The 13408-nt window shown below is 44.0% G+C and overlaps 1 protein-coding gene across 2 annotated transcripts in view; it reads left to right on the top strand.

The window, feature by feature from the left end:
- The window catches only part of MPPED2 (metallophosphoesterase domain containing 2), a 173150-nt gene that overhangs the window by 67908 nt on the left and 91834 nt on the right, over window positions 1–13408 (top strand). The window contains exons 3-4 of one of the 2 annotated variants that reach the window (XM_052692483.1): window positions 5025–5178; window positions 8869–8996. The gene's annotated coding sequence lies outside the window, so the exon portion shown is untranslated. Of the gene's footprint in view, window positions 1–5024; window positions 5179–8868; window positions 8997–12886; window positions 12956–13408 lie in introns of those variants that run through there. The other variant, XM_052692485.1, reaches the window with a different exon arrangement.

The raw sequence follows: 13408 nt of genomic DNA, 5'->3' as shown, positions 1-13408 counted from the left end.
CTAGTTGGATTTTCTTTAGCATGAAAGCCTTCGTGCCAGATGTACTGCACTGGTAGGAGAGGCAAATAACTGAAGCCAGATCATTAACAAGCACGGAAGGATGGAGTCACTTAGCTGAAGATTGAAGGAAACCTCTTTTGTTGCCACATAAGGGCATTCCACCCATAAAGATTTCAAGAGTGCAGCTAAATATGTTTCCTATTTCCTATTTGCCTGGTCTGAGATGCATCCTAACAGTATCTTTCCCTATTTCACTAAGTTAAAATAAATACTGTCCAATGAGGACGAGAAGTACAGATGTTTCACCTGTCTTCTGGTAGGAAGATGTGCTGATCTGACGGGTTCTCCAGTTGCAATGGGATTTTTGCATTTGTAAGGAGAGAGCTAATAAAACTCATGATGAGTGAAAGAAAGAGATCCTCCTTTGGACAGAATTTTAATGGCGGTGTTCCTTCAGGGAAGCAAGGTGGAGGCAGGAGCTAAAATCTAATGCTAGTCTGCTGCCTACGTTCTGAAAAGAAGTCCAGAAGATGGAGGTTAAAATGTGCCCAAGGTTCTAATGAAGCAGTGGGCTGGAATACACAGCTTAGGGATCATTCAGCAACTTATGTTTTATTGAAATATGGAAACTAAAAATTAAAAACATGAAAGGAAGACTGCAATTGTTATAAGAGCATACGAGGAATCTTGGCAAAAGTTTAAATAAAACTTACACAGCTGTGTTATGAAAAATACTTAATTCCATTTTAAATGCCATCAGTCTTTGTTTCAAAAGGCAAAAAAAAAAAAAAAAGAACAACAAAACCACCAAAGTTGTGGTGGAGAAGTCTTTAAAAGCATCCCAATTGGAGGAAAAAAATGAGGCATTTGTTTCACTAACGTAGATGGGAACGCTCTAGCTGGTCCTGTGCTTAGATTAGTTCAGTGAAGGGGCACCTGAGAGAGTGTACGTGAGCAAGCCATGTACTGGAAACAATCTTGCTGCTAGTAGTAAGGAACTCAACAAACCCTAATTTATCCTGTTTTAAGAAAACGCACGTTCATGAATTCTCCATTTTTCCTTTCTGCCCGTGCGTGTTAGATCATCAGTGTAGGGCGCAGGGAGGGAAACAGGCGATACAAGCGTTTTTGTTGGATGTGATCCACGTCTGGATGAATATTCGCTAACAAAACGCTGTACCCCACTCTGTCAGCTTCCTTGTTTCTGCTTTGCTGACCTGAGCTGAGCCGCTTGCTGTAACGCGACATGAGATCCTGCACTGATTGCTAGCAGCACACTTCTTCGTCTGCTCACAGATGGAGTTCCTCCTTCTCTTCATGGTACTGAGCAGAATTTTTGCAGAGACGATACTATAGACTGGCACAACAGGAAGGGTTTTTAATCTTTTTCCTAGCAAAACTCAGTGAAAATCTTCAGCAACTTAGCATGGCTTGTCTGCTAGGCTTTATGCGGTCGCTGCTTTTTATTTCTGCAGAGCAGCTCTTAAACGCAGTGCAAACCAGACCGTGCCAAACAGATGACACTTTCTGTTATGTTGTAAGCTGTTTCCCAGTTTACTTCTTGAATGGCACGAGAATGCAGCTCAGCCTATCTGCCTGGAAAGGAGAGCACAGTACTGCTTTGGACACAACCAAAATGATCAGGGAAGCTTGAAATAAGAAAGCCTGACAGTTTGGGGTTTTCTGGGTGGAATGTGGCCTTTAAAACTCTCTCAAGGGAGTTACATTTTCTCTTTCAATGACATATCTTCCAATAAGTCCTCTCATTTTCACATTGTTCTTCAATATGAATGTTCTTCAATGAAATGTTAAAAGGAGAAGCCACCTGCCTGATTCACGAGTAGTCAGCATTTGATGACCACATTAAGATTGGCCTTTGCTAAGTTGTCCTCCTCGCTGTAATACTTGCTGTCCCTTTCAGATTTCCTGTATTCTAGTACTCCATTATGGAGAAATAAGATGAGTCTTTGGATATGCATTTCCAAATCGTCACCTCATTGAAGTGTTTAGGTTTTGGTTTGGACTGTTTCTTCCCCAGAAGTTTGCAAGTTGATGTTACGGATACGACGCCGCATAGAAAAGGTGGTTTTCCATGCTAATGTGAAACTCTGTCTTCTTTTATTATCCTGCAAAAAATTCCAGCATTTTTGGCATGGGAAAATACCCTAAAGAATATATTGAGACTATGTAAGTGTATTTGGTAATGTAATTCTCAACCCTAACATCCAGTTCATTTTCAGTGTGGCCTAACACTTCTAGTGTGACATTACTGAAAACATTCTGATTAAAGCCAGCTCTCTTATGCATACTTTACCTCTGTGACCTATGAGTAGCTTGAAACCATTTGAACTCCATCTAAATTGGATCCCCCTGGTTGTAAGTGTTACTGTGTGTCAGTTCTGTGTCAGTTGGATGGAAATCTTGCTGCAGAGGATGAAAGTTCACAGCTCTGTATTAATCTACTGGGCACACTCTGTCTAATGCCTTCAGTTTCCTTGAAGTGCAGCTGCTGATGACCTCTGACAGGTAACACGCAATATAGGATTTTCTAATATTCATTTTCAGTGTAAGCATTTTAAAAGTGTCTTCTGGACAAAATAGATGATAGGAAAGATAAAATTAAGAATAGTGACAAGTAGGTTATCAGAAAAAGAGACTTCTGTTAATAAAACGTATCTGGGCCCATTGCTTCATAATTCTTTTTCTCAAAACAGAACATGCAGCCCCTGGCTTCAGTAAAGGAAGCTGTGCACCAATAAACTGCTGGCTGTGATTCTGTATGGCCCTGATGTCTGTAGGTTCAAACTGGTGTGTGAAGTGGAGTTTAGCAAATATCGTATATACATTCCTGAAGCTTCATGGCTTCTGGAGCAAACAGCATAAATCATTGCAAGGTAGTAGAATTTAACTCACAGATAGGAACTACTAATTCAGCACCAGCTCTGATTTAAAAGAGAATCTGTATACCTTTATCCAGCCTGAGTGCCACGGTTGTCAACATCCTCTGTTACAGTGCAACACAGCATCACAGAATGGTTGGGTTGGAAGGGACCTGAAGGATCATGAATCTCCAATCCCTCTGTCACAGGCAGGGCCAGCAACCTCCACATTTAACACCAGCCCAGGCTGCCCAGAGCCCCGTCCAACCTGGCCTTGAACACCTCTGCTGTCTCTCTGTTACAGAGTCTTAAATTGCAAGTACATTACATTTGGTCTTGCTTTTGAAGTGACTTTTTTTGTGCAGAAAATTCCAAGCTAAAACAAAGTCTAATGGGTTCCAGTCTGTAAGTTTGCAGCTTGATCTCATTTCCATTAAAACTACCATTAAGACCTATGTCTTTTTCAGTGGGAGCAGGATTTAAATATTGAGCAAGCATCTGAAAGGAAGCTAATCTTGCATTCCTTGCAAACCCCAGATTGTCTCTGAAAACAGTGATTTTTGGTAGGCGGAAGGAAGTCTGAGGTTAAGTGCTGGTTTGTGATGGGAAGATGATGACATTGGGAGGGATGCTTTTCAGGCACTAGGCATGAAGCAAATACAGCTTTCTCAAAGTCCTATGCCTGGAAGCATTCAAGGCCAGACTGGATGGGGCCCTGGGCAGCCTGATCTGGTGGGTGGCAACCAGCCCATGGCAGGGGGGTTGGGGGTTTATGCCCCTTGCAATCCAAGTCGTTCTGTGGTTCTGTACATGGGGTATTTTAAGACACTAGCTGTCAGATCACTTCTTACAATGGTTTGAGTGTGTTGTTTTTCTGTTCCTTCCACTTTAAAATCCAGACTTAGAAGATTTTGAGAGCCTCTTTTCCTGTGAATCACATGCAGAAATAGATTTTTGATGGCAACCCGTGAAGAGCTCTAGAGCCTTAGGGTTCCCCTTCCACCAGTGGCTCCTGGTGCCTGCAGGCTGAGTGGAAGGCAGGAGCCTGAGATCCTGCAGCAGCACTGCTACGCAGGTACGGACATGGCACATGCACACATTCTGATATAACAGTATAGGCATTATTGCAACTGTGTAGCAACAACAAAATTTAAGAATAAAGTAGCAGCAGCTTGCAGTCTGGCAGTCTTGCGGCTTGTGGTCTTTAAGCATTGATTTTTGCTTTGTTAATTTGGCAGTATTGAATGCAGGTAACTGGTGTTCTGACCCGACAAACATGGGAAAAGAGCACACGGGTGAAAATCCATCAGATGAGAGAATGCTTTGAAATCACATGGGTGTGTGCAGTTATTCAGATTTGGAACTGAAAGCATTCAAGTATGGACTGATAACGATAACCTCTTTCTTTTCCCTTCTTCTGAATTATAATAGAGAACCCGCGACCAGAAGAATAGTTCAGTCATTGAAGAACTTGTATATATGGCAAATTTTCATTGTAAGCCTTCAACTGTGCTGTAGGATAAACTAAATTTGAAAGAATAATAAGCATTATTGAAAAAAAAAGCCAGCAAGGCGTGAGGTGGTACAGTTTAGTAAACTTTGCTGCATCTGAAATAGCTGACTAAAAATCAGGTATACTTAGAGAAATTGTTCTATCAATAACAAATGTCTCATCTCAGATATAAGAGTCTGGTGTCAGAGCAGGACAAAGCATTTTCCAACTACATCACTTTAGCAAGAGCTAAAGCCAAGGACTCCCATGGAATGAAGATGATTCTATAGCTTCTGCTGTCTGATCCAGTAACACAAAGTATAGCCTCAGACTGAAGCTTGAGCAGAAACTCAAGTATATACTTGTTCATGTTTATTCTGGAATTTTACCTTCTTAAGGTTAACAACTGATTCTGAATGGTCGTTGTCTGACTGTTAGTTTATCTTGCATCTTGGCAGAGACATGAGCTAATCTCAGGAAGTCATCTGTCCAGATTTGACTTAAAAGCTACAGAGTTTTGTAGGTCTGGCCCATGGTGTGCCTGCCACAGGCCTTGTGGAAAGCTGGTGTCTAAATCCTTACTTCTTCCTTTGTCTTTTGCTCTGCTATTTCTGTATTTTAATTTTGTTTTTCTTTTCACTTCCCTTTTCCAGAGGTGACAGATCTCAATGGATGGGCCACTGTGACAGTGAGGGTGCTGCACATTGACACTGGGACTCTGCTTCTCTCAGCCACTGTCAAAGGCTATGGTGTGAGCAGATCAGAGAGCACAAGAAGAACCAGTGGGAATCTCGGATGGACGAAGAGGTACCCTGGTTACATTTTAAGTGAGATATATAATGATGTAAAAAAAATATACGTTTTTCTTTTAGAAGAGATCTTTTAAATCACAGTTGTGAATTTGCAGTAATGACATCACAAAAGATAGAATTTTGTCTAGCAAGTCAGAGGAGAATAAAGTATTAGCTCGGACAGAAGTCTCCTGAAGTCCATAGATTGGATTAACAGTAACTGACAGTGAAAGTGACTTTTTAACATGCAGATTTTGAGATCACCTCATGGGAAAGGATGATATCAAAACTCACGTAAATCATGCCTAGATTACTTTATAAACTTAATGTATTACCAGAAAATCCTCTCATGATGTCATTTACACTTTTTCTACTAAGCCTCCTATCTGTATATCCCCTAATAGAAGGAAGCCTTCTTGATATTTATTAACACAGCTTTCTAATTAGGCTTGTTGATAATTAATCTGGATACATCCATGTGCATGCAGAAGGATCTCATTATCATTCTTTTAAAGTTTGATGTAGGACCTTCAAGAGATGCTTGCTTATGGCTCTTCTCCATTTCATGTTTTCTGCTGCGTGCGTGCCATGGTGAGACTGTGGGTGTAGCTCCATTTTCAAATCAGAGCACACTTTAAAGAAATCAGCACTTGGTATCCACAGCTGCATTAATGTTGATGTTGCCTTTGGCACGTAGAGACCTTGTTATGGCTGTAATAAATATTTGGACACAAACATTTTCTTTTACAATAGCACACTTTCTATTATTTCTGGGTCTCCTCTGTTTGTTTGTTTGTTTTTCAATTTCTGTTACTTCCTGATTCTTGTCCAGCTCGACAAGCACTCTCTAGAGTGGCAGGAGGAATAATATAGAGCTTGCAGTCTATCATCTGCATTCCCTTTGCATTAGGTGTAACACTGGCATGAAAATTAGAGCCCTTGCTCCAATTTTTCCAGCTGTCTCTGTCTCTCTGTGATCTTTTCGTACGAATTTTCTGGCACGTCTTTGAATATGCAAGCTTATATCACTTTCTTAAGCATACATGTGTTCCTGTCTCAAAGCATGGGTACGACTGAATGGAATCTTTATTGATGGTTGTTGGCTCTTTTGTTTGTGGTTTTTTTTTCTTTTCAGTAATTCAAGTGTATTTACCCATCTTATCAAGTCAAGAAAACATTTGTTTTCTTCCCTTGTCCTCTTTTTTCCAGATTTCAGTGTAAGTTTGTCTGATTTTCATTCAAAATTGTATGAATAAAGCAATATCAGGATCTTTTCACTGCCATCTTCAGGTCTTTTTCTTTCACAGCTTCAGGAACTGTTGAATTTTGGGAAAGAAATGCCATCTTACTTCTGAGGTTACATTTCTTTTCTTTTCCTTAGCAATATTATCGCTTTAAAACTGTAGTATGTTTTCTATGTTGGTCTTTTCCTGTTGCCCCAAGAGATTACTAGGATTTGCACTGGCTGCAGTGCTGTTCTTATTCTGCACATGGTTACGGGTAGGCGGGCGAGAAACGCCAGGGCCAAACATGCTATGCTATTGGAAGAGCTTGTGCCAGCATTTGGGCTTCAGTAATCTGGGGGAGACACGATGTCACCGTCTCCATGAAGTGAATGAAAACAGGAATGTTTGGCTGTATTTTGGGTATGCATTTCAAAAATAACAATGAAAATAACTTCCTGTACGTTTCCTCAGTTTCTGCATTTCGTCTCTGGTTTCACAGTCCTTGCCCTGCATTTCTCATGTCCTAGAAGTATTTCTGTTTCATTATTTTTCAAGCAGAGTTTGATGACACTGATTTAGCAGTTTCTCACAGTTCACTGCTTCAGTTTTCATCAAATTATACTTCTAGTTATACTAGACACCTTCATCATCAATTTCCATATGCCTCAAAGACATGCAGGGACCGGTTTGCCAACACTGAATTCAAATGCTAGACAATAACTGGAATAGAGGATTTTTTTCTTAGGATATCCGAGACAAAGGATGTGGAATTGCTCAGCTCTTAGCATGTGGTTTCAGCCTGTATGCATTCAAAATCTAGACAATAACTGCTATGAAATATTGATTTTTACAGTGTCAAATCAAGGGATAAAGATGAATGCTAACCAGAGATTTCACCCCAAGATCTGACCCTTTTCTTCCCAGAGCAACGCTAGGGAACAACGCGTGTGAAATCTAACTTCTGTCTTTTGCCACAGAATGGAGGCTTCATAAACGTCTCGCGCTGTGTTTTCTGTGCAACAGAATTTGATAATTATGGTAGTTAACTAGTGAAGATTTTAGCTGTGGGCTTTCAGATGTACTTTCAGATCAGTGGTGTTGCTGGGGACATTCAAAGTGACAAGACTCTCAAAAACGACTGGGAAAAATCTTTTCCTTCCTTCAGGGAGTCTTGTTCTTAACTTCGTGCTCAAACTGAAAAGATGTCCATACTGGAATGCTTGACCTCTTTAAGGGCTTTTCATTATGTTCATCCTACAGTTCCCTGCAATTTTCTATAAAGGGAACATCACCTGGCCCAAAGGTAGTTTGGAGCCCACATACTGAAACTAGATGTAGATTTGCCATGACCATGACTCTTACATCTGTCAAAAGTTAATTATGCAAGGCATGAAGTGAAGCTCTGGTGCCTATTTGTTTAGAGGTAAGGACATTAACTCTGAGTAGCTGCTAACAAGCCAGCAGCAGCAGGTGAATTTGCAATTAAATGTATAGCTTTCCACAAACAAACAAGCAAACAAAACTTTCTGATACCACTGACTTCTCAGAACTCATGGGTATCCAGTTTGTCTTACATCCATGAGCAGAAATGTCTTGTGGACAGACTGCCATAGGATGAATTAATGCAGAAGGAAGGCAGTTGCTGCCTAAGTCAGAGGTCACACAGGGGAGAGGTTCGTGATACTGTGGTACTGCGTGCCTCTTTCCTGACAGAGTGTGAAGTTTTGAAATTTCTTAGCACAATGAGCTTTGTGTGGCTGAACTGCAGCTGAAGTAGACTGAAGGCTTTGGCTTTGGCTGGATGCATTGTAGATTAATGAGCTGGTAAAAAGATCACCTCAGAAAAAGGCATCTACCTTCTGCTGAATAGGCAAATTGATATGTAACAAATAGGATGTTTGACCACCTCATAGTACTTTCATAGTTGCTTATTCAGTACCACAGCTTGTTGACCAGGTGAACCCCAAACACCTTTCCTTGTCGCGTGTTCTGAACCTTCAGAATCTGGAAGCAAACCTTAACGTTCCTGCAGTAATGTCGTTGCAATAGCTGCCATGCATCAAACAATATCTGTATGTATGGACAAAACTGAAGTCCCTGCCTGTGCTGTTACGAAGAAATAAATCACCCAGACTTTGTTCTCCATTTTGAAACAAATCAGTCCTGTTCCCCAAGCCCCCATTTATTGGGAATGGTTTCTTCTCTAGGTACTTTGTCTAGCAGTTACATTGAGAGTTTCTAGAAGGGAAAATGATTCACCTGCTGCTTTTTTTGCATCAGTTTTTGTCTCTGCAGAGAAAGTTCCAATCAAATATTTTATTTAATGTAATGGGGGAAAAGCAGCAGTCATTATCCTGTGACAAGGTTCCTGTTCATCAAATAGAAAACAAACGCCCAGAGGAGAACTAGTGATACTTTCTTCAGCAGTCTTGCTTGATGCTCTACCAGCATTATAATTATGTGTTCCTCTCTGTCTGCAGATTCTGACAGAAGGCTTCAGTTTTGCTTCCCGAAGAGAATTGCCCTTCTTCCCAAAAAGCTGGGGTACTTGTGTGGAGAGGCCATGGATTCTTCCTGAAGACAGCGTGTTTGCTGGCGTGTTTGGCAGGTTAGTACATGGGCACATACTTGTGAGAGGAAAAAGTCAGAAAAAAAGTTGTTAACAGTGGAGGCTGCAAAAATTTGAAGCCGAGAGGTGATGTATTTTTTTAAATTCATTTTTTTAAGGTTTAATTAGCTGCTAGTTCCCATCTCTGATTTTTGGAAGGGAAAGACACTCTAAGAGCTGAAAGAACAGCTTGTATCTTCAAAACTGGTTTTGTTTGTTGGTTTTTATATCTAGTACCATGTTTTCCTGTTCTATATGCATTGTTGGCCACCAAATGCTTAGTGACTTCCAGGCTACAAATGAAGAAAGAGAGCATTGGAGAACTTTTCATCCATCCAACTACATTCTGCAAATTTGGAATGTGGTATTTGCTCAGTGGGGCATAAAGCCTTGACAAACAGAATGTTCCCAATTGTCTCTACTTCCACGGTTACTGAAGAATTTTTAGTTGAATGAGTGGAACACCCGTGTTAAGATACAGTTCTTGGCAGAATTGCAGTGGTGTGTGTTGAAATATGGTGAAGCTGGTGACTTAGTTTAGGTTATTAGCAGCAGCTAACTACTGGATCCAACTCTACGTACTTAATACTTTAACAAATCAAAATATGTGTGGTCTAGCACTGCAGGTGCTGCACACCAACACATCCCAATCTCTAAAAGCTGAAACTGAGTTCTCTGTGCAGTGCAAATGAGAACCCTCATTACCATGGTCTTAAATGGGTTAAAAATCCAGCTAAAACAAACAAATGAAAAAGCCTCCAAAGGGCAGAACAAAGCAATGAAAAACTCATAAAAACCTCCCTGAAACTGTGTCCAAACTAAAAGATAGTGTGAAACACTGGCCTGCCTTTTTCTGAAACTGTAACATCGTCTGTGCCAGCCTTGGTCCTGTGCTGCTGACCGCAGCATGGCACTGGGGAAGCAGAACTGCTTTAAAACCTTTTTGGCCTTCTCAATAGGAGGCATTTTTATAAAAAGGTTCTTTTTTCCCTGTGTGGTTTGTGTCCTTAAACAATGGAAGCAAAGAAATAAAAACGGATAGAGGAGTGGAAGAGTTGTAGGAACACCCTCAGGATAGCGTTGTTGATCATTCATTACTGTGAGGTATGGCCTTGCAGTCAAGTCTTGCCTCCTTGGGTCAGAGGATGGGGGATATTCCTGAGATGCCTTACTTTGAGAGTAGCTTTACAAGTCATGGAGCATGATAAGGCACCGAAAGATGTAGTGCATCCTAGCTGGGTAGGGTCTGTGTCAGGACAGTCCTTTATCACAGATCAGTGTCATGATGATACGCAGTTGCAAAATGTGCCTGTTTTATTTCCTTTTCTTTTTTATCCCTTTTATTTAAAAGATGACTCAAAAGTTTGTATTATAGAAGGAGCAAGATCTGAGGAACATGCTGTAAATGGTACCTTTCTTGTATTGCTTCACAAACAGGGAAGAGTTGGGGAAGAGTTTTTGCAATCAGGGCATGATAGACTTTGGAAAATCTCATGAGATTGTAGTATGTTCTAATTTTTAACATCCATCAGGTGCATCTGTGCATTTGATGATACCCGGCATGGATTTGTAAAAGTGAAAGAACAAAATCCAGGGCAAACTCTGACCATGACTGAGGCTTTGTGTACCATACACACCTTTAAGATTACAAGTAGGAAGTATTAAAGTAAGCAAAAGCTGCTTATTTTGGACTTCATCCAACTAGAAAAATCAGTCCTGTGACACTCACGGTAGGCAGCTTGGTTACTTTTTGATTTTTCGAATGTATCTCCAAAATCCTGTCAAACTTACATGAGTAGGTCTGCATCCCAGCCAAAATAAGGGTGTTTTCTTTGTCTGTACTCACATACTTGCATTTTGAGCTGCTCTTTTTATTTGAAAGTAAAGGTGGCGAATAGAACTCCTTTCCTCTGAACACCTTTCAATCAATGTAAGAAAGCTATTTTTCCCTCTGATAGCAACTCTAGGGCCAGTGCATTTCTAGAAGTAGGTGCTTGGAAAGCACTCTGTTCTCAGAGCAGAAGACAAGGAGTTTGCTGTGTTCTGTTACAAGTTATCACAGAGCTCTTTGAGCTTTCTCTCACCTACCAATACTTCTTCCATCTCTTTTCTGCTGTGCTAAGAGCTCTTTGGTTGTTACAGTGCTGGGGGCTCTAGACGTGCTAGAAAGGAAGGAAAAGCCTTGCTTCTGTGACTGTGGAGAAGGGATTCAGCAGGTTCTGGGTCAAACCCACTCACATCCCCTGGTATTTTTATATTTACCTGGCATCAGTAGCAGTGAAGCTCTCCTATCCTCTCTGTGTCCTTGGTTGCTCATCCCGTTCCCGGCTCTGTCCCAGCACAAGCATTAGTGCAGCTGGGAGGTGAATCAGAAGGGGAGGCTGTGCCCTGGCGCTGGCTGCGTGTCCCCAGAGGGGCTCAGTGCTCACACAGGCTGGCTGGGTGGGCAGAGTGCTGCGTTGCTGATTTTTCCTCGGTTTCAGTCAGCTAAAAATATGTGGCAAGCTACGGCCTCAGCCTTCATTGCATTCAAGGCTTCCCTGGAGATGTTCTTTGATTTGCGGACCATTCTGTCTGAAACAGGATTGTTCCTTTGGTCTGTGGTGCTTACTTCTGTAGCAAGGAAAAACAAAAGATCTAATAAAAATGAAAGATCGCTAATAAAAGATCAGAAAGATCTAACATAAAATTAGGAAAAAAAAAACCAACCCATGTGGTTCAGTTCCTTTCTCAGGTTGATTTTTCTTCTTGTCCTTCCAAACAGGACAACCCAGCCTGGTGGATTTCTGTCTGACAATGCCCGGACCCTTCTCATTGTTTTCAGCAACAAAGAAAATCCCCTCTAGTTGCCATGCATAGACGAAGGTTGGCCTGAGCTGAAATTATTTACTGGAAATTTATAGGACACAGCATGCTCTTAGAAGCCTGTTCCTACCAGGCTCTAATTTTTCTGCCCACTTCTTAGAATTTTTTTCTTCTTTGCACTATGGATATATGGCTGGAAGTCCTCTTCTCATTTGTTGTCTCGAAGCAAAGGAACAAACACATCTGCCTTCGCTTCTCTACTTTGTCACCATTGTGGCTGCTGACACAAATGCTGTAGCTTTTTTTTTAAAAAAAAAAAAGCCAAAAAAGCCAAAAAAGCCACAAGCAACCTCTCTGATTCTGCCTCCTTCGCTTCTGTGTAGAAAAGCCCCAGTTGCCCTAAGACAATGTTCAGCCTGAAATGACAAGCCCACGCTGCCGTTTCTGTTTTTCTCCCGGCTGCCGAGGTTAGCTCATCTCCGGCAGAACACAGCACTGCAGTGCTCTCCAGCCAGGAAAGGTGTGCAGCCTGTGGAAACCTTTTGGGGGGATTGTTTTTCTTTTTCTTTCTTTCTTTCTTTCTATTTTTTTTTTTTTTTTTTTTTTGGCGTGTGAATTGGCGACGTTGATGTTTTCTGTCTCCCCGAGCGGAGGAAAAGAGCCGCAGCGCCGCGAGATGCCGAGCTACGGGCAGAGCCGTGGGCAGGGGCCGCCCTGCGGGTCTCGGCCCCGGCCTCCCCGCCCTGACCCCGGCACGGAGCCGCCGCTCCCGGAGGCCTCTCCTCCCCTCCCGGCTCGGCGGAGGAGGCTTTGCCGCACTTGGGAAACGCAGCAGCGAATCCTCCCTCCCTCCGTGCCCGGGGGGGCGAAGTGCGAGGCAGCGGGAGGAGCTGTGTGTGCGAGTGTGTGTGTGCGTGTGTGTGTGTGAGCGAGCAGCTCCGCGGCCGCCGCGTTTCCTGGTGCCTGCTCCCTGACCCCAGTGGCAGCTCCGCTCACTGCACCGCGCCCAGGCCGCCGACACCGCAGCCGCCGCCGGGCACCGCCGCGGGTCGGGCGCAGGCTCTGCCCCGGCCGCGCCCCCGCCGCCCCATGGCGCGGCCCCGCCGCCCGCGCTGACGGCGTACCCGGGCCGCAGCGGGCGCCGCCGAGGGGAGGTGAGCGGGGGCCGGGATGCGGGCGGAGGGCTCCGGCGGGCGGCGGCGGAGCACAAAGCGGCGGTCGGCGGGGCCGTGCCACGGGCGAGCGCGGGGGGAGCGGGCGGCAGCTCGGCGGCGCTCACTCACAACAATACGGCACCGCCATCCCCCCTCCCGCCGTGACCGGGTCGGGTCGGGGCGGTGCGGAGCGGAGTCGCCCGCGGCGCGGTTTGCGGCGGCGCCGAGCGAGCGCGCCCTGCCCTGCCCTGCGCTGCTCTGCCCTCCTCCCCCGGCCGTGCCCCGCCGCCTCCCTCCGCGCCGGGGGCAGCGCGGGCCGGGCGGGTAGGCCGGGGAACGCCGTGCCGCGGCCGGGGGGCAGGGGGCGCGCCGCGAAAGTAGCGCTGGCGAGCGGCGGGCGGCCCCCGGGGCGGCGGAGTTCCCCGCTCGGGTAGAGAGCGGCCGCCTCTCGCG

This window comes from Tympanuchus pallidicinctus, unplaced genomic scaffold (genome assembly GCF_026119805.1).
Source record: "Tympanuchus pallidicinctus isolate F22 unplaced genomic scaffold, pur_lepc_1.0 scaffold3, whole genome shotgun sequence".
NCBI lineage: Eukaryota > Metazoa > Chordata > Aves > Galliformes > Phasianidae > Tympanuchus > Tympanuchus pallidicinctus.
Note: the sequence above shows the minus strand (reverse complement) of the source record. Positions and strands in the feature narration are given on the sequence as shown.